The sequence below is a fragment of the Lycorma delicatula genome, chromosome 4 (assembly GCF_047948215.1).
Source record: "Lycorma delicatula isolate Av1 chromosome 4, ASM4794821v1, whole genome shotgun sequence".
Lineage (NCBI taxonomy): Eukaryota > Metazoa > Arthropoda > Insecta > Hemiptera > Fulgoridae > Lycorma > Lycorma delicatula.
In genome coordinates this window covers 107,260,311-107,281,124 of record NC_134458.1, presented here as the reverse complement: position 1 = coordinate 107,281,124, position 20,814 = coordinate 107,260,311, and the positions used below count along the sequence as shown (strand labels likewise).

Below are 20,814 nucleotides of genomic sequence, written 5' to 3'. Positions count from 1 at the left end.
AGATAAATAAAAGCAATTCTGGAATAAAGGATTTATTTTTGTCTTTTTTTGTTTTTAGATAATACTGATTGTAGGATGATAAAATTAACCGTCTCTTAAAATAGGCTGGTGTTATGTTTAAAGAGAAATAAACGAGTAATTCCTTTTAATTACTAAATTAGATTCACAAATCAAGTTAAGCATCTTGACCAGTTAACTAAATTTAATTTGATGTTCACTTTATTATTTTTTTTGTAAGTGCTACTTAAAGAAGATAAAAACATTTAGATGTAGTACCAATGTAACAGGATAAATAAGACTTTTTTATCACTGTACAACTCAGTTAATCGTTCTTATAAAATTAAACTATATTAAGTTTTTGTGCAATTTTTTTACTAACATTTATAAACTTCTAATCATTTTATTTTGCCTTTAGGTGATTTCTGATTGTCATGTTTAATTTTGGTTTTTCTTTACACAGTTCTCATTCTTAAACTTAGTAATTTTAATCTAAAACTGGTTATGTCATAACATACTATGCATATTTAAAAACTATCTCAATAAAATTTTTTATTAAAATAAATCTTTACTACTATACAAAGAGATGTCTTTTTGAGTATTTATACTACATACCTGTATGCACGTTTATTACTTACATACGTCACACCGAAACTAGTGAAAATTAATTCAGGGATGTTTAAAATTGATATTTCCGTTGAAATCTGAAAACCGAGATGTTTCGCGATTACAATACTTCTTTGTACTTCGTACAAGGAAGTAAAAAGCTATAAATAAGTAACCTACTACTTATTTTATTAAATTTAATGTTGTTTATGTCGATCGTCATTGTCTACATCAATATCGACTTCTTTAGACAGGTATGTGATTTACTAAATTTAATGTCATTGTTATTAAAGATCAACTTGTATTTCTATGATATAATAAAAATCAAAGTAGTTCGGTAATAAAATTATTGAAATGATGACTATCTACATATTTAAAAGTTTTGATGGTTGAGGAACACTGAATCTTAGTATTTATTAAATATAATGTCATTCACTAATATAGCAGCGACCCGCGAGAACTCATCCTCACGAGAGCAAATTAGCCCTTTGTAGATCTTTATACCCTGAACTAAAACGTTCCGTCAGGATCCATACACATAATTGGCATAGATTCAAATTTCTAACTGGTATTAATATTTCCATAATGCCTTGATCGATGAGGTAATAGATAGCAAGAACTTCTAGGGCTACTAGAATGTATGATCGTAGACAACGTGAATCTACGCCAGAATGTCCTCAAAGATTTGAAGAAGAACGTATACGTTCGGTTCAAAATCGAATTCAACTTTCGAGAAATATGTTCAGTCTCGATCGGCTTTTGATTGTCACTATGAAATTGACTATATGAATTTAAAAGATATCCAAACAAGTAACATAATTAAAACATGTAACTGTTCAATTTATAAAAACTATCAGTATATTAAAATTTCGTCAGACCACAGTTTGGTCAGTCAAAAGAACAAGTATACAAATTTTCATTAATTTATCTTCACTAGTTTTTGCTGGGTGTGATTATGAATCACTCACGTCATGTCCTTTTATATATATATATATATATATATATATATATATATATATATATATATATATATATATATATATATATATATATATATGTAGATACGATATGGTATTGTTTTTATATACTACTAACCTGTTCTGAAACCTACTGGTTTCAAATTAATTCAATTGTTTATAGTCAAACGTAAAATAAATATGGAGCGATAAAAGTTAAAATAAAACATTTACAATACGGATAAATGGATAAATTAATAAGCATCATGTTTTATCATACGAAAGGAAGAGAAAACTTAAAAGAAAGACGACAGTGATAAATAATGACTCTGAGGCATCGCAATTGAAGAAGATGGAAAAGTAGTGTGAATGTAAAAGTGGAATGTCAAGATAAGAAGATAATGTAGTGTGATGATGGGGGCCAATATAAGAAATACATATTAGAGTTACGGCCAAGGTGGATCTATTGATTGTACTCTGAGGTAGGAATGTAAGCTAACATAGTTCGGCCATGTGATTCTAAGAATAAAGCGTACGTCGGAAACAAGATTCGGAAGTTGGAAGTGGTAGGGAAAAGAAAAGAAGGACGATTCAAATTAAGTTGGAATAAATCAGTAAAAAACCCAGCTCAACAAAAAAAAGAAACCTTTATTTTTAAATAAATTTTTATATTGTTTTTGTTTTTTGTCCAATTGCTTGTAATAGAGGATCTAAGACAGAAAGTTAGAGAGAAGAGAGAAGTGACGAGAAATAAAGATGGTAACTCTTGCTTCATATAACCTGAGATAGAGGAAAAGATAAATAAAAAAAAAAATATATATATATATATATATATATAGATTAAAATTAAGTATAAAGCTGACAACAAAGTTGTAATACTTTCCTGGCATTGGTTGTTTATTCGTATATAGTGGCAAAATAATAATAATAATAATAATAATAATAATAATAATAATAATAAACATTTGAAAAACGTTACCTAAGATTTCCTTTTTTGAGTGGAGGTAATTTATAATTTTTATGAACTACGATGATATGTTATTGTAACATTATTACTAAAAGTATATTACATAAATTTTAATAATTTTAAAAGTTTAAATAAACAAAAAAAAAGTTTTAAAAATTCAAAAAATCGATAATTTTAACTTTGATCGACTCCCCCACCACCAATATTGTCCCCAAAGTTTTTTTTTTGGGTCGCTTAGGAAGATATTAATAAATGCTAAAATATGAATAAAAGATATTAATAGTATGCTTAGGAAGATATTAATAAAAAATCGATTAAAAAGTAAGTAATAAATAAAAAGATAGCTTTTTTCCGATTTTTGTGGAAGAGGAATTTTGTGGCGAATTTAAAAAAAAAAAATGGTAAGATAAGAATTTACGCAGGTACTGAGCATAATATAAAGTTACAAAGTTTTGAAAAAATGACTCCAGAAAAAACCCACCCCCTTGAGATATTGACCCCCAAAATTTTACATTTCTAACTCCTTTAAGGAAAGACACCCCCCTTGTTTGGGATGCCGGCTGCCACACCACCCCCTCCGATCCTAGTCCTGAAGGGCTAAACCGAAGGTCGTCTTTTAGACATTCTAAACCTAACACATCACAGACATCAGTTTGACATCTGCCCGGATGCCACCGATGTAAATGCGTCGGCCAACATTTCCATCAGTGTATTTACACAACTTACTATCGTCTTCGTATGATTTCATCCAACCACGACCACCTATCATACCTTACAACCCTAAACTACTGGATTAACAGATTCGCGGAAGCGTGATTCCCACACCTTCCTCTAACACCAAAGGGAGTTTTTTTAAACACCAAAAATATTGTTCTTATACCATAAAAACAAGCACTGATCAGAAAACCGGGGCTCGATCCCAGAACTTAGTGAAATAAGAATCCAGGCGGGCCTCTAGCCGTCCGGGTTACTACGCTATCTATACATCCATAACGAGCATCAGACCTCCTCAGCCATTCTCCGCAGGGCTAAGAATCTCAGGAAGTCAGCAACTATATTCCATTTTCTTTCGTCTATCCTATTAATTTGAAGATCAAAACCAGAATTGACCCTCGAAAGCTCTCAATTACTTTGGTAAGTTCAGCTTCTTACCTGGGCCAGATATATAAGACATGGCGCACAACACAATGACCCTACACTCCGGGTACAAGCCTGAATTAGTCAAATCTGGCCAACCTGTCTCTAAAAACACCATATCCAGAAAGAAATTGTATAATATACAGATTGGGAGAGTCCACCTAGCGTACTTCTCACATCAAAAAAAATATCATGCCTTTTTAACGGCCATCGTGCGATTCAGTCCACCTGACCCGCCATAAGAGGAAAACTTGGTCGTCTAATTTTGGTATGCTCCCGGAGGTAAGTTTAAGGTACTTTCTTGGCATCATAACGTAATTGGCGCTCAGTCGCAAGGATATCAATGGGTCAAAATTTTACCAACAAATTTCTCTATATACATTACTCTCTGTACAAAATTTTATCAAAATCGATTTATCCAGTCAAAACTTTTAAGCTTCAAACACATCAACACACGTACAAGGGTACATAATACATTCGTACGTAAGAATATTACTCCCTTTTGTTTTTTTTTTTTTTTTGAGTTCATGGGCCATGAAACGTTGAGAAATGCAAAAACCTCATACTCCATTTTTTTGACCGATTACCATACTTTCTTTCTTGCAGGATAGCTCTAGAGCTGTGATGCCAGAAAAGTAATAATAATTTTTATTAAAAAGCTGTTTTGATTCATAATTTTTAATATATTATATATATATAATATATTATAATAATAATAATATATTAATATATCTCTATAATATATTATACAATAGATTTATTTTATCTACATAGATTTATTTTTTGGTGGAAAGTGTATTTAATATTTTTCCATAATTTTGGCTATTCTTCTCAAACAACGTAAAGTATAAAAAGCACATTTTCTTGTCATTTTAATTATTTTTAAGCATATATTTTTTTTTACAGTTTTCTGATTCTAATTTTAAAATTTTAATTCCATAATTTAGTAATTGTAAACGATTTAAATACAATATATTCGTTAATAATTAAAATAAATTAGTGGAGTGAGAATATGGCGAAAAAGATAATAAATAATAAGAAATGATTACAGAAAAAAAATGGTTAAGGAACTGGGGAACCAAATGCATAGTACGTGTCAATTTAAACTGTAATTTGTGTCCCGTTACGCTCTCTATTTTATTGCATTCCCCACTACTAGTTCAGTAAAGTCCATTCCCTACGTAAATTTTGTCAGATTTGCCAATCGACCAGACCAGATTGGAAATTCCAGGGCCTAAAAGTGGCAATGCTACCTTCTTTTTCTAACCTTACGAGTACAACGGCAAATCTAGTGTCACTCTTCAGAATTTAATTCTTTAGCTAATACGTCATAATTTTTTTCTTAAAATAAATTTACATAGTTTTGTTTAATTATAAAATATACATACAATCAATAAAAATTTATCTTACTGTCAAAGAGTATTAAACTTTCCGGATTTTTACACATATACATAAATTGAAAACACAATATGTATTTTAGGAAAAAAAACGTTTTTTTCAAGAAGGGAAAAATAGCAGAAATAATATTCGATTTGTTGAACGTTTTTAAGATCATTTTATGTTCAAAATATTCTTTTACAACATATGTGTTGTATTAACACTGATGTATAGCTAACTAACATAGCAGGTACTTTTCAATAAAGACAGGAAAATTGTAGAAATTAAATAATCTCTAAAAAAAAGTTGGGAAACTGAATGACAGAACAATGGATGTTAAAATTTTGTGAAGAACAGACAAAATGTTTAATCTAATAGATTATTACACAGTCAACCCGAAGTCAGGATCTTCTTTTTCACTTATAGATATAATAACATAATTTTCTTATAAATCTTTTGAAATGAAATGAGAATGAAGGAAAAATTTAACCTCTTCATGAAATAAAATCTTTGTTTGAAGAAAAATTGTAGTTATAATTTAGAAATAAATATTTTTCTTTTTTAATGATTGTGTGTTGTTTAAATGCAGTTTATATAACATACAAGATAAATTAAATTGTTAAAACACCTCAAAAAAATGAGTCACAGAACAAAGTTGCTTTCTTTGAGAGTAGTAATGATTAATATACAGATAGTTACTATTATTATCAGATGAACGCACCATTTATAGGGATGAATATCAATGGAATTTCGGTTGCCTTGGTATAAAGATGTAGAATTAAATATTTAGAGAGTGTCTTTTTTTTGACATTTAGTTTACCGATTCTTTATTAAAATACTAGAATTCTTTATTTTTCTTAATTAAGTCTGATTAGCAATATTTATAATTCTTAAGAATGGCTATATAATTTTTGGAAGTGAACTATGTTTTATTCCAAGTTATCACGAGAAAGTCAGTTATGGTATCTAACAGGTAGATACGTAAGATAGTCGAGTTGTGGACTGCACGGTGTGTAGACGTGTCTTTCTAGAGCTCCGCGTTTTTTGTTATTTTCGATTGGTTTTTTAGTTTTTACATTGATTTGGTGGACTGGAACTATAAGTGGATTGGATAAGGAATACGGACTATCATTTTTGAGTTATTTTGTTACGGATTTATCAAGTTTTTTATAGTTTTTTGTTCTCATTAGTGAGATCAATATTTTTGTGTTTTTTACTCGCTAAATCTTAGATATTATAGTGTGTTAAAGTGTTGGTGACTTTTAACAATAACGAAAAGACTACTAGTGTGTATAAAAAGTGAGTAAACTTATTGTACAGTAACTTTTTAACAGTTTTGTGAGGTTATAATAGAGCTTATAATAGCAAATTATTCTAAGTTAGTCGACAGGCTAATACCAGTCTGAAATTAACTGTAAACAAGGACTTAGGAAATTTTTTCGTGTATTAGTAGTTATACGAGTAAAATTTTTCTAAGTCCTTAGACTAGTTTTTATTAGGGAATTCTTAGTTCCTTAATAATTTCTGAACCACTCGTCCTACAACCCTCATCCCAAGTTATAAATTCATCCCAAAAAGTTTCCTACCCACTGACCCCCCAACACCCCCCCCCAAATTTTGGACCCTATTTTTGGGTTGATACATTTTACCGATCCCCCCAATTTTCTTTTGGGGCTCCCATCCCCGAGTGGGTACTCGTTGGACTCGGGATCGTCCCCATAGTCCAACAGCGCTAATATGAGACGAAGAGGATCACTCCCCTTAGAGGGATCATCGTAGGGAGCTTCTAGCTCACAAAAGGTTACCATTACTAAGAAGACAGAGGGTAAATGTAAAAAGAGACCCCGACATGGGTCCTCAGAAGAAGAAGAAGGACCACCGGAGAGCCTTAGCAATCTGGTTTACCAATTGGGATTAACTATGGTGGCGTTGAGACAGCATATGGGACCGGGTCTCTCAAAATACATAAGTACACATGAGCAGGAGCTCAAAGGCATATATGATGGGCTTAATGCCTTGACGCAAGTCTCGTCCCCTTTATCAGTTGTTACGTAGGCTACTCAGACGGACCCTATAGTTGTGGAAGATGAGCTGGAGCAAATTCTTACTAAGGAGCTGACAGATGAGCAAATAATAGATCTACTGCCCAAAAGGTGGCCAAATAGTTTGCGGAACAAAATTAGTTTGATTAACGAGTTGCCTTCTGAGGTGGTGGACTCTTGTACTGTTAGTGATTTAAGTAAATCAAGTCAAGAGGATGAAAAAGAAGGTATTAGTACCAAATACAAAGTAGGCGACATTTGTAAAGATGTACAATCAATTCTTGGAGACTGTGACGACATTAAGAAAAGTAAATACAAAATCTACTATGATGGTAATGCTACTGAGAAGAGCACAACGGGAGCTATATTGAGGGCTTTAAGGAAGATTATTCCTCAGGTTGGTAATTTAGTTTTTGTCGTCCCCAATAATAATATTGGAAACTATATGAAGAAATTAATATCTTATTTGCGGAGAGACGAGGAAGTAGCGGTTAAAGTTCTTACGATCCCAGTTGAAGGTAAAACTATACAAGGCAAGTCTGGACAAGCCCATATTAAAAAGTCGACACCACCGGCAGTTGACAGTCATACTGTGGTTATCAAAGTAGCTGGAAAATCCTATTCTGATTTACTTAAAACGATGAAGTCTGCAGTAAGTAGCGAAGATGCAAAAGAGGTCATCTCCTTACCTAAGGGCAGGAATGAAGAACTCCACGTGAGAATTCAGGGAGCGCAGAAAGCTGCTGAGTTTACAAGTAACCTACGAGATAAGGCGGCAGATTTGCATGTTGACCTGCGTACAAGAGTGGGAAGGCGCACAATAGTTCACATCAGAGATGTAGAATATGACACCACTGAGACAGAAATTTTTGCTGCAATTACTGCAAGAGTAGGTACTGATGAGGACATGAATATATCGTCAATTAGAAAAGGGTACGCCGAGACCCAAAATGTTACAGTTATCACCTCGTATAGGGCTGCCTGTAAGCTGGTGGAACAAAGGTTGAGGATTGGCTGGGTAAATTGTCGGGCATATATTAGGGAATCAGAGGAAAAGTTCTTCAGATGCTGGAATACTGGACATCGTAAACATGAGTGCAAGGGCCCTGACAGAATGGATCTCTGCTTCAATTGTGGAGACAGAGACCACAAGATTGCTGAATGCCGGGAGCATAGTAGCTGCCTTGACTGTGGGAGCCAAGAACACCGCACCGGAGGCTGGGGGTGCTCAAAACATTTAAATGCTTAGGGTGATAATGGTTAACGCAAACAAAAGCACCATGTCTCATGATTTGGTTAGTGAACTGGTCATAGAGGAGAGGGCTGATTTACTGATAATCACGGAGCCGAACAAGTACCTTGTTGCTAGATCAGGCTGGATGGTGGATACAAATGGTGACGTGGCAATTATGGATGTAAGTGGCAGGATAGCATGGAGATTGACGTCCAGATCTGGAGGCATGTTGGCGGTGGAGTCGATTCAACACTAGCGATTGGTGCCTATGTGTCTCCAAACTGTGACATACATGAATTTACTAGAAGACTAGACATAATACAAGGAGTAGTAAATAACGCTAGGAAGAAAGTCATTATTCTAGGTGATTTCAATAGTAAAGCGATTGCAGCAGGGAGCGCATACACCAATCGCAGAGGTGAGATCCTTACGGATATGATGGGGGCAATTAGCTGTCATTGTGTAAATGATGGCACCCCTACATATGAGGCGAGAGGACACTCATCAGTCTTGGACTTAACAATCATAGACGATAGATGGAGTAGGGAACACTGGGACTGGCGAGTGTTACCACATGATGTGGCGAGTGACCATCATGACACTATGATTACCATAAAGGCTCAGACTATGTGACTAGAGAGAAAATGCCCTATAGTAGTTTTACAAAGGAACAGATCAAGATCATAATCGATAGAACGGCCGAAAGGATTATCAACATAGAGAATCTGACACCAGTTGCCCTGACTAACGTTATAAGACAAGAAATGGGCAGAGTAGCTCACAGAAGAGCCAATAGACACTCAGTGTATTGGTGGAATATGGAGATTGAAACACTGAGAGGGCTCCTACAATCGCGCAGAAGAAGGAAGCAGAGACTCAGAATGCGAGGCGGACAGGAGTACGAGGAGGCATCTCTGGCTTATAAAGAGACCAGACGGGCCTTAAACAAAGCTATTCGTATGTCTAAGAAAAAACAATGGCACAGACTCTGCGAGGAGTTAGACGGAGACCCCTGGGGACAGGCATACAAAATAATCACTAAGCGATTTGGAAGGCGTCTGCCCGTATTAAATAATGAGCAGGTAGAACAACAATTTAATGAGCTATTCCCCGGTAGAGTAGAAACTGCAGGAAATGTTATAGATTGCGAACCCAGACGCTTCACGTTCTCTGAACTGCACTTGGCTGTAGCACAACTGGGTAATAGGAAGAGCCCGGGTCCAGATGGAATTCCAGCGGCACTAATTAAAGGGCTGATAAAGAGAATTCCTTATGAAATGCTTGATGTTGCCAGCCATGGATTAGAAAACAAGACATTTCCAGGAATCTGGAAGGAATCTAGGGTGGGGTTCCTCCCAAAAGGCGCAAATGACAATGGAGAACCTTTATACAGACCATTGAGTCTTTTAAATACCATGGCGAAGGTAGTGGAGAAGATGCTCGCTGGCCGAATCTTTAAGGAACTTGAGGAAGGAATAGGCATTAGTGGAAATCAGTTTGGATTCATGAAGGGTCGTTCGACGATACAGGTGGCGACAAATGTGATCGACTGGGCTAAGGATACTAGGAGCGGCACATGGAGAACGAGGCGTATTCCCCTATTCATAGCTTTAGATGTAAAAAATGCATTCGGTTCTATCAAGTGGGAATCAATAAATAGGGCATTAGTGGAAAAAGGTATCAGTCCTTATTTAAGAAGGCAGATAGGGGAATACCTCTCAAATAGAGAATGCTTGGTGGAGACGCAGAGTGAGTGCCTACGTTTCAATATTTATGGCGGTGTGCCACAGGGGTCTGTACTGGGACCCTTACTCTGGATACTGGCCTTCGATGGGATATTAAGACTAGACTATCAGGATGGGGTACAAGTAATTGCCTATGCCGATGATCTGGCGATACTCATCAAGGGTAAAACAACTGTCAATGTACAAGAGAGTGCTAACAACACGTTACGGACGATAGATAATTGGTTGAAAGAGAGGGGACTCCAGCTGGCAATAGAAAAATGTAAATATATTATGTTCACAGGGAAGAGGATTTTAGACCGTCCGGCCATCCAAATTGGAAACCTACAAATAACAGAGGTCGAAAAGATTAAATACCTGGGTGTGACTTATGAGAGGAATTGCCGGTTCACCCAGCATATAATAGACATATGTGCCAAAGGTGAACAGATGACTAAGAATTTGAATATAATAATGTCTTCGCAGAGAGCTCCAAGACCCACTAAGCGAAGGGCGATAGCGTCCACAGTGACATCTATGATGTTATATGCAGTACCAGTGTGGTGGCACTCAGTCAGGGTTAAAAGAAATTTGAACAGACTGGTTAGTACTCATAGGAGGCTGTTGCTCGGGGTTGTTTCAGCTTACAGGACGGTCTCCTATGAAGCGTTGTGCGTGTTGTCTGGGGTGCCACCAATAGACTTAATGGCCCTAAATAGAATCGAGAGGGCGCAAGGCCTCGAAGCAAATGAAGCAAAAGATAGACTTAGACATAGATGGCAAAATAGATGGCAGGAGGATGGACCAGCCAGACGCACGAAGGAGCTGATTCCAGATCTTACACTATGGTTAGACAGGGAACATGGTGAGTTAAATTATCAAATCACGCAGTTTTTTACAGGTCATGGCAATTTCAATGAGTACCTCCATCGTGTTGGAAGAAGGCCAGGTCCAGAATGTATGTACTGTGAGAGAATTGACAATGCAGAACACACATTTTTCTGCTGCAAGAGGTGGGCAATTAAAAGGAGGAACTGTGGCATAATAGGTATGAGCCCAGCAGAGGTCCTAGAGCACATGTTGAGAAGCGAAATAAACTGGAAGAAGGTTACGGAATTTATAGTAGCAGTATTAACAGAGAAGGATATAGATGAAAGGCGACTAGGTTACTAGTGTAGAATAGGGTAGGGTGGACAGCCTCAGTGGTGAGAGACGGCACGCTGAGGTGTGTCGTTCTCAATGACCCACTAAGGACTCCAAGGGTTTAGATAGGTTCCGATGAAGAAGAAGAGTAAGAAAAGACCCGGTGCCACGTTACGGCTATTTGAGGTATGTCGTGGTTTCCAAATGGGCAAACAGAAAATCACTCAAAAGAGCTGACACCGGCGAGCCGACCTGCCATGCCGGACGTTCAGCCGGTAGGCGGAGAGGCTCGTTAAGAGTTTACCAGACACTCCCCTGGGTGGCGCAATACCAACCAGTCGGACCGGCCCAGGGGAGTAGAGTGAAAAAAAAACAAAAAAAAAAAAACATATAAGCTAGTTCTTTTTATAAACATTAAAAGTGAATTACTTCTTGCATAAATTAAGTGATTTTGTGATTACCTTGTTATATTCTCATGTAATTCTGTATTAATTTATATTTGCTATTGTAAGGTGTATAGTAAATAGAGATTGTATTCTGATATTTACAATTGACCTATTTTGTACATTGTAAGTTATTTAAAAGTAATAAATTATATTTGAAAGAATTCTTACGTGTGCTTACTTAATTCATACGTTGAGAGATACTCTCAATATACATTTCCATCGTGAAAACGCGGCAATATTAATGTATGACAAATAATAGAATATATGAATCAAATAATCCAATTTTAAAGATAAAGAAAAATAATAAGAATAAGAGATATTCGAACTTGTTAAAAGAATAGATAAAAGGAATAAACGCACATACATATTAAAATTTTATCAAAATCATATGAATCACTTCTAAACAATTAACATTTGAAATTTAAAAAAATTTCGATCATACAAAAAATGCTAATAAAAAGTCAAAAGTTATATAAGGTGTAAGCTATTGTTTATGTTTATTATTTTATGTAATTTTATCTTCAGCTACATACAGGAGGTAATTTTTTATTATGGATTTTGATGGCCCAGGGGAGTAGAGTGAAAAAAAAGAAAAAAAAAAAAAAAGATACGTAAGATACAAACATTCCGCCTTTTCACTTTATGTTTAAAACTAATATTTTTCCCCATCTTAATTGATAATTACTGTTAATAATTATGAACTGCCAAATCAGAAAATATGCTTTATTCAACTAATTTTTACTTCTACGGCACTATCTTCTGCAGTTATAAACTATATTGTTAAAATTACATTTTAAAATTTGATATGTTATCTAGTTTACGTTACAATTATAAAATCGCCAGTTGGTGAACAGCAAGACAAACATGAAATTTTATATTATTCAAATAATTAAAAACTTTTTATCAACTTCATTAAAACCAATAGCCTCATAACTTTTTTTTTGGAATTCCTACTTATGAGCATATATATAAAATTTACATATTTATAAAATGTTTCTATAGTATTTAAAAAAGTATTCTCTGGTATAAAATTATTAGACGGGAATAATGAATGTAGTTCAAATTTTAAAGCTTTTTAAAAATAACGATCACAGTACACGAATAAAACTGAATAATGATTACGGTCCACAAAGCAAAAATGTAACATTACAGACAAATGAATGGCATCGACGTTATTAATTTGTTTTAATTATTCTCTAGAAATACACTGTAATTAGATAAAACTATTAGCAAGTTAATAAATCCTTTACTGCGTAAGTTTGGTATTATAATTATATATTATTACTTTTGATGAATGTGAATGATTTTGTAGCGATTAAAATTTGCCTCTGACCGGTATTCCAGTTTAGAATATTTCAGCTAAAAAGCAGACAGCAGAGAAAAGGAGAGATAGATTTGTTTTAGTTTATAAAGAGTTTTGTTTCACGAGTATGAGGACATACAATTATTAGAGAACGTTTTTTTAAAAATAATTTAAATGTATTAATGTATTAAAAGTAGCATTTGACGCCTTGAAGGAGTTCGTATAAAACCAGCAATTAATTACTGTACTACAAGTACAATCTACCGTTTGAAGGAGTCTTCTTAAAACCAGCCGTTTTTGTTTGTCTGCATTGAATGTTTAATACCTTGAAGAATAAATTATGCAACCATAATTAAAACAGCTTAATTCTTTGAAGGTTCATAACTTAAAATCCAAGTACAAAGGCAACATAAATTGAAACTAATCGGTTGAAAGGGTCAATTGTGTTAGATTGTACATTACTCTCTCAGAATTAAGTGATAAAAGATAAAAAGGATAAAATTGTTATTATTAATAACTACAGAATGAACCACAACATATAATGAGTAAAGCAGAGTCTGCGCTTGAAATTGAGCCTAACTTATTGAAAGGAGCAGTAGAATTTTAGTATTATATGGTAATTATCCTATTTAATTTACTTTTGTGTTACAAGCGGAATCGTTATTATAATTTTGAAATATAAGTATAGATTATAGTAATTTAAAAATAGGTGTGAAGAAAATGCCATTCAGTTTCGTACTACATTACTTTTGTATTCAATTTCAGCTATAGCAATATATATATATATATATATATATATATAAATAGAGAGAGAGAGATCCAGGAATATATATATATATATATATATATATATATATATATATATATATATATATTGCTATTCTATATATATATAGTGCTATTTGCAGATCCATCCCACGGATGTTGGAGAATGGACAAGGTCGGCGGGTGTGCTTCTATGGCCTACAAGGGCGGGTCGGACAAGTCTTACAGCGGTCCGTGGAGTACGCATGGAGAAGAATCGGGAAACACCTTCTCGTTCATCTGACACGGGCATCCCCATCATCGATACTGGCAGGTAAGAAGCGACCCGCGGGTCCGCCGACTAGTACAGTCGTGGTCAAGGCGGAGGGGCGGACCTTTGCAGATCTTCTCCGCTCGGTGAAAGGGGCAGTTTCACCAGGGGAAACCGGAGTCCTCTCCGTCCGGCAGGACCAAGGGGAGAACCTCCACCTACAGGTTTGGGCGGACAATGGCGAAGCGGACCAGTTCAACAAGGATATTGCCTTTGGAGGGTGCTACTACGGCCCTGGCTGGTAAGGGCGGCAGAAGAACCCTACTGACGTAGGGCAGTTAGGGCAGGGTTGTGATGTTAGGGCATCCACGTCCTGGTTAAGGACGTGGATGCCCTAACATCACAGGACGATAGGTGAGTCGGTCCCTATTGATGTCCTGTCAATGCGGCTGGCTTACGGCTCCACTCAGGTGGTTACTCTGACCGTGCCGCCAATCCTGGCCGACAAACTACTATCTGATGGGAGAGTTCGAATCCGACGGCCTTTACTTCAGATGGTAGAATCCAGGCCACAGGATCAAGTTCTGTTCTGGCGCAGACAGAAGCGGCCATTCTTTTACATGTGGTAAGGTGGCCATTTACGCAAGGACTGCCACCGAGTTCCGGCTATCTCGTAGGGAACATTGTTCCAGATGAGACAGTTAGATGCTATGGCACCCCTTGGAGCCGCGTTTATGTTTAGTTGCGGATCTATCTCCGCAGGTAGAGGGGGGGATTTATACGGACTTTTATACGGATTTATCCAAATCCGTATAAAAGTAACTTAGATGAGCTAAGTTTCTTTGGAAACTCAGGTAAGCTTAAATTTATTGTTAAGAAGTAATAAATAAATATTCTCACATTTTATAGAACGTATTCTAAAGAACGTCGTGTCTAATAAAAATCTGTTTACATCGTATCTCGGTAGTCATTTTTTAATCAATAAAAAACGTAGGATTATTGACTTTATTTTTCTTACACTTTAAAAAAATACAGGTAGGATATTTTGTACATCTGTGCAAAAAAAAAAAAAAAAAATACGCTAAAAAGGGACTAAAATTGTAACAAAAGTGTAGCGCAGTTCTACGCAACAAAACAGACATTTCGTTAATTTAATTTGGTTTTAAGATTTTAATATTTTCTTTTTTAATTTGGTTTAATATTGTTAATAATAGATACTGCAGATAAGGGAACGTTAACGTTCCAGATTGCAGCATCATAACAAACTAACCAAACGGGTTGGTCTAGTGGTGAACGCGTCTTCCCAAATCAGCTGATTTGGAAGTCGAGAGTTCCAGCGTTCAAGTCCTAGTAAAGTCAGTTATTTTTATACGGATTTGAATACTAGATCGTGGATACCGGTGTTCTTTGGTGGTTGGGTTTCAATTAACCACACATCTCAGAAATGGTCGAACTGAGAACGTACAAGACCACACTTCATTTACACTCATACATATCATCCTCATTCATCCTCTGAAGTATTATCTAAACGGTAGTTACCGGAGGCTAAACAGAAAAAGAGAGAGAGAGAGAGAGAGAGCATCATAACAAACTAAAATATTTCAACGTTAAATTGAGCGAAACTCAAGAACGACTCAACCAATCTAAATAAAATTTTCTCATACACATTCTCAGATACACTACTACAGCATATCTAAATTTCAATGAAATTGATTTAATAGTTTTGGAGATTTTTGAGCAACAACATTTTATACGTAGGCAACAAAAAAAAAAAAAAACAATTTAAGTGAATGGTATTTTCGTACTCCTCCTCATACCTTAAAATGTAAATAAAATTCATTTTCCCTCCTCCCAATCACACCATACGACCGAAAGTACACCGACTTAGAAAAGTCGATAAAAAGAATAGTAGTTTTTATTTAATTCTTTAAGTCTGGATTTTCTTATATCAGCACAAAATTAATGGTTGATAGTTACTTTTAATTTCAAATATGATACAAAAGGAAATTAAACTAAAGGATAATTAATAAAATAAATAACTTCTATAATTAAATATGTATGCGCGCGTATGAAAATGTGTAATGAAATAGTGGAGATTTTTGTTTGCTGATAACTCATTGTTCACAGATAATTTTTGTTGTTATCTCTATAAAATAAAAATTAAATACTTCTACCGTAATGTAAAAGGCTTTAATTAACAGAAGGTATCATCTACTGAAACAGACATCAAAGGTTGTAATATTTAATATCGCGTATGAAAATGTATAATGAAATAATAGGGATTCTTTGTTTGCCGATAACTCATTTTTGGCAGATAATTTTTGTTATCTCTACAAAATCAAAATTAAACACTTCTAGCGTAATATAAAAGGTTCTAATATTGAATATCGTTAAACTCCGGATACGTTAATAGAAAACTCATTTAATTTATGAACAAGTTAAAATACTTTTAAAGTAAGGATAAAATTAGCAGAATTACAAGTAAGTCACGTACTTCAAACATATCACGGCAACGCAAAACACACACACACACACACACACACACACACACACTTCTAAAATTGTTATTTTTCACTCTTTGTCAATGCATAATTAATATATTGATAAATTATGACAATTTCGTAATAATCAGTGGTGTCGTAGCCGGTGGTATACACACTATGTGTGTATATGTTTGTGTGTAGGTATACCACTTCTAAAATTGTTATATTTTTCACTCTTTGTCAATATATAATTTAGTTTCCTTACAAATCTGTGAGGGTATAAACAGGAGTATCAATGATTAAATATTAAATAAAAAAAATTTAAAATCAAATAATAAAACAATTTAATTTAAAACAATGAAACTTCGAGTTTAAGGATAAATATCTCAAAAATTGATTTATAAAGTCTGTTATTTCACGTTATTTCACTTATACATTTGCTTATTGTTTTTTCTAAGACTAAACCAGGTATTTATTTATTTCATGAAAGTAATGCCTGGGAAAGAGCTCTAAGTTTCCAGTTTTCTTTCTGGTAATAAACTTTTACATCTGCGAGAACGTTAATTTTAAACGTTAATAAATAATAGCTTGGGAATTTTCCCAACTATTTTCCTGTCACATCTTCCACGTACTAATAATAACAATAATAGTTTTATTTTTGCGGAGGGAGGTGGGAATGTATTTACGCTCGGAGTGTCGGGCTCCCGCTGATGGTATTATCCAATAACTATCAGCAGACTACCGACTAAAACCACCCCCCTTTCTACCAGGACTCGACCCGGAACCGTTTAACACATTACTTCCGGTAATAATAATAATAATAATAATAATAATAAGACAATCTGTTTTATCATAACTTCATTAATATTTAATTATTATATATTAAGTATTAAAAAGTAATGGTTGTAGGCAACACAACACAAACAGTCATTTACAAAATTCGTATAAACATTTTTTGAATAACAAACATCTCAACTCAGGCTTATTATCAGTACGCCATGCACACACTTCAAATCGTAAAAAACAGTAAATCGTTGCAAAACATGATAAAAAAGATGATATAAATTCCTGTAAGTAACAACATTAATTTGTTCACCGAGGAAACTCACTGTATAGTCAGTTCGTGTAATGATCACCAGATCAGTCAGACTGGGATCAGATCAGATCTCTTAGACAAAGCTGCACAGATTAATGCATTTTGCATCTAGGACGTTTTACATGCATTACACTAAGAAATAAATCTGATAGTGTAAGGCAACCAGTTGATATACCCCCCTTTCTGTTAAATAAAATACAGTATACACAATACATCTACTGAAAAGGAAAGTTATTTAAAATTAATTTATAGTATTAAATTTGAAATGAATCTAATACAATACGTCTGACATCATTGTAAGAATTATGCTTAGGGAGATAATAGGGTTTTAGGAATAGTAGAAAATGTGAAAAATTATAAAATTCCATAATTTGAGATTCCGCAGATTATTTAAAATAACATCTAAGATAAATAAAATTCCAAATCTGAAATAATGTGATATTTCTAGTCACTGTAAATCAAGATATTAGCTATAAATCTTAAATTTAAAAATAAATTTCTTATTCAGATTTACCTATAAAAGATTTTTCAAATAATATATCTGAAAATTTTTTTAAAAAATCGGTAAACGTAAAACAATCTGGTAAAGTCCTGTCGTATAATTTATGAAAATCAATCTCACTATTTCTGAGTTATTTGCCTTCAAGCTTGATTTTTTAGGATATTTAAACGCATAGTAGTTTGGTGCATCAGTGGTAATGAAAAATACTTCTTTAAAATTATTGTAAAACTTTACAAAGTATAAAGTCACATATGTGTCATTCTGAATGCAAATAATTAATATGCAATATACATATTTTTTTTTTAATTCGTGGAAGGGGGTTTCCACAAATTAAAAAAAAAACATAAAAGGGGATATGCAGAAGTCTTTTCTGGCATAAAAATTTAATTAAACGACAAAATTTAAGCCTCTCCGGAGTTTATTGTTAAAAAGATCGGAAATATCTCTATAAACTATAAAATAAGCCGTGGATTTAAATGATCTGTATGAAACGCGTAAATAATGATTAAAAGAGACCTAATACCTCATTATTACTGATTATAACAAAAAAAAAAAAAAAATCCTGAGATACATTTAATGTGAATACAAAAAAGAAATGCTTATCTAAGTTGTATACTACACAAAAATAAAATTATTTATTATTCTTAGAAAAGATTAAATGAGAAAAAAAACTTACTCAGTTTGGAAGAGTTTAATTTTAGCGATAGTTTAATGATGGAACTATCTTCAACTCAGTTCTAATATACTTCGAAAACGGCGTAGAATAACAATCCTTCATCCTAAAAATGAAAAAATCAGCTTGTAAAATTAAAAAAATAAATAAATAAATATGTATGGTTGATTAAGTTGCATAAAAAAATTCAAAAATTCCACAATATTCTCGTATATAATAAAAATAATAATATTAATAATGCTCCTGTGGTGAGATACACTACTGGAATAGTAAATTGCATTCAAGTTGAATTAGAGAACCTAAACTGAATGACCAGAAAGATAATGACACTTACTCATGCCTTCCACTCACAAAGTGACACTGACAGACCAAGTAATGGAGAAAGAAGAGGCATAATTCAGGTGCAGCAATCAGTAGAGGAAGGAATGAGAGGACTGGCGGAATATATTGAAGGTAGCCAATAGCAAGCAAGCATGCAAAGAAGGGACTCTAAAAGGTGAAAAAAATAAGAACAAATATTAAAAGTCAAACGGTCAATAATGGAAGAAAAAGATAGCAGAGTAAACCATTGAACAGCCATTGAACATTAACAATATCCAAGAGCAACATCAGTGAAACTTAGCAGTTGCTACAGCAAGGAACATTGAAGAAAGAATCGGAAGACTTTATATTAGCAGCAAAAAACCAAGCACTGCGAACCAATACTGTCAAAGCCAAAATCGATAAGACCCCGAGTGAGAGCAAACGTCGACTGTGTAAAAAAGCTGAAGAAAAATTGAATACCTAATTTGCAGCTCTAAGAAGGTCATACCAACGGACTATTTAGAGGGACACAACAAAATAGCCACCATCATTCATTGGTATTTATGCAAGACGTATAGACTACGAATAAAAGAGTGGTGGGGACATCAACCATGTTAGATAGTTGAAAATGACCAGGTGAACATCCTCTAGGACTTCAGATTCAAACTGACCGCCAATTGAAGCACAACATACCACAGACATCACTGGAAGTGGGAGAAAAACGCGTTTGGAAAATTGATATCGTTATTCTCAGTGATTGTTGACTCCAAGAAAAAAAACTTGAGAAAATAACACGATATAAGGACTTACAGATTGAAATTGAATGATAATGAAGAACTAAGACCACTGTAGTACTATTAATAATAAAGCCCTAGGAGTTATATCAGCAAGCTTCCTAAATAACTTAGAATTAATTGGTCTATAAAATCGCAATAAAGCAGCACCTCTCGGAACTGCTCATAATATGACATCTTTGTGATTCCTAGGTCTTTGGTTAGAACTCGTGTCTCAAAGTTCTAAAACCCGGTCAAATAATTTGACTGTGCATTCTAATGTAATGTATAATAATAAATACAGAGTTTAAGATATATAAAAAATTGTGTTTTAAATAGTAATAGAATTAATACCAGTTTTCACAAATTTAAATACTGACCGGACTCAAATATATTTTTCCCAAATTGGTATTTCTTATTTTATTTAAAAATGTTAATTTACATTCAATTAATTTTTATTTATTTATTAATTAATAATTTTTATTTAAATACATATCTACGAGATAAAATAGAAGAAATAAAAGAAGAAACGAAAAAATAAAAACACTTTTGACAGTGACTGTTCTGCCGTCTGTAAAGTCGTAGCACGTAGCTATCTAAGCCTACATATATACTCGGCCAACCTTTTATTTTGCTTGAAACTTCCTTTCACCTTGATGACATCAATATATTAGTTGAAAACTTTTCCTTCCTTTAACCAAACTGAAAAGTTGAGCACCGAACCAATAGTATAAGCTATTTTTCTTAGCTATACCGTGTCCAGTTTTTTCTATTCATTAATTCTTAAATAGGTTTTCTCCATTTTTCAAGACACCGTTTTTGCTAGTTTATTCATTAAAATATGGGGTACCTCAGAATTGAAAATATTCTAGGTCCAAGTTTTTTAGTTTGTGTTTTACAACCTTTTATGTTCTATATCATTCGTTATCAGATAAACTATGCGACGGATGAATCTATTACAATGGCTTCTATCAATTTATAATACCATCTCAGCAAAATTCATTAATAATGGCCAAAAAGTAGAAAATTACAATTTA

General features: G+C 33.9%; 1 protein-coding gene across 1 annotated transcript in view; it reads right to left on the bottom strand.

Moving 5' to 3' along the window:
• LOC142322689 (guanylate cyclase 32E) overlaps positions 1–20,814 on the bottom strand; it is an 857,649-nt gene that overhangs the window by 437,569 nt on the left and 399,266 nt on the right. Inside the window, exon 2 of the mRNA XM_075361768.1 lies at positions 18,705–18,807. The gene's annotated coding sequence lies outside the window, so the exon portion shown is untranslated. The remainder of the gene's footprint in view (positions 1–18,704; positions 18,808–20,814) is intronic.